Genomic DNA, 1,607 nt, shown 5'->3' on the forward strand with positions numbered 1-1,607 from the left:
GAACACCCCCGCCGATCCTCTCCTGCGTGGGTCGTTCTTCTTCCGCGCCGGCGGTCCCAAGATTAAACGGCCGTCTCGTTTGAGGAGTGCACATGCACAATATCGTATATGGAGAGTGGTGTTATTCGGCGACGACGCGATCGATCGATAGTCCTCTCTCCCGCGATCGCGCGCTCTCTAATTTATAGTGTCAATTAATTTTCGCGTCGGTGGTGCTCGATTACCTCCTCCGCTCCCTCTGCTTTGATCTGCTCTCTCTGTCTCTCTCTCTCTCTCTCTCTCTCTCTCTTTCCTCTTCTCTTCACGCGACTATTCTTCCATCGCTCTCCATATCCCGTTTTACCACACGTTCCGCGCGCTGCGACGAGAGAAGGGAGGAAAGAGAGAGAGAAAGAGGAGAGAAACGCGGTCTCGGCGTTCCGATACGGCCGGATTTAATTCCTATCGGTTGTCCTAATTTATCGCGGCTTCGGGCTTCCATCGGTAAATTCGACGCGGGGATGGTGGTGGTGGTGAAGTAGGAGGAAGAGGTAGAGGAGGGAATTTCCGCGAGCCGTCGCGACGGAGGAGAGTATCCTATTGATCGAGACGAAGGAGAGGAAAATAGCCGTCGAAACGAGCGAACGGACGAATGTGTGCGAGTTTCGTTTCGTTTTCGAGAGAGATCTCGCCAAGAAAAAAATGTCTCCATTCTCGCTTTCCGCGACGGGCTTATCCCTGCCCCGGGAGATCCGAGAGGGAAAAAGAAAAGAAAAGGAAAAAAAAAACAACAAAATCGTTTGTCACGTGCTCTTATGTGCCGTGTCCCCCTCAGACAGCGTTAAGCCAGCGCGTACAATACGGTGTAAGTGACGGTGTAAATGAAAGTAATTACATGAAACGACGCAATGAACAGTATAAAGATAAATTCTATACACGAAGAAATAATGAAAATAAAACTCGCGCGCGAGAAGAACAAAAAATAATAGACGGAATTAATATATAAATCAAATCATTTATTAGATTAATAAATTGTTTCTCGATATTCGATCCTTTTTTCGCAATATCGCGGATAATAAATTTCTCTTCTTAGTTTGTCACCATTTTTTTATCGCGCATTTATAAAAGAACACTTTAGTAATACGAATCTCCCTTTTAACTCCGATGGAGTTTCGTCGATCGGAGAGAGATCGCGAGGGTTTTCCTCTTTAAAAAAAAAAAAAAAGAGAGAGGGTGGGATCGCAACGCGAGAAAAACTAAGAGGCATTCAGCGCCCCATGAAAGTTTGATCGAGTCGATCCATGGGGATTCGGGGGAGAAAAAATCGCCCGTTCCGAGATACGAATGGCAGACGGAGGAGCGCGAAAGTATGCCGGGTCGTTACAACGAGGTAGCTCGCGCAAGCGTACGTTTAAATGCTTGATCCTGGAGGAAGTGTACCGGAGAGAAGGACGGAGGCCAAAAGGTAAAATTCGTACCCGGCCTGAATTTATGCGTCGATTTCTGCGCCGCCGAGTTGCGAGTCTCCCGAGTCCTCTCTTTCGTTCGGTTACACGCTCTGGATATGGCTCTAGATATCCGAACGATGTTTAAATGCGAGACACATCTATCGATTATGCGCTTTACAC

The 1,607-nt window shown here is 47.5% G+C and overlaps 1 protein-coding gene across 1 annotated transcript in view; it reads right to left on the reverse strand.

Moving 5' to 3' along the window:
* LOC115244961 (roundabout homolog 2-like) overlaps positions 1–1,607 on the reverse strand; it is a 99,606-nt gene that overhangs the window by 10,676 nt on the left and 87,323 nt on the right. The gene's annotated exons all lie outside the window — the stretch shown is intronic.

Source organism: Formica exsecta, unplaced genomic scaffold (assembly GCF_003651465.1).
Source record: "Formica exsecta isolate Colony F162 unplaced genomic scaffold, ASM365146v1 scaffold122, whole genome shotgun sequence".
NCBI lineage: Eukaryota > Metazoa > Arthropoda > Insecta > Hymenoptera > Formicidae > Formica > Formica exsecta.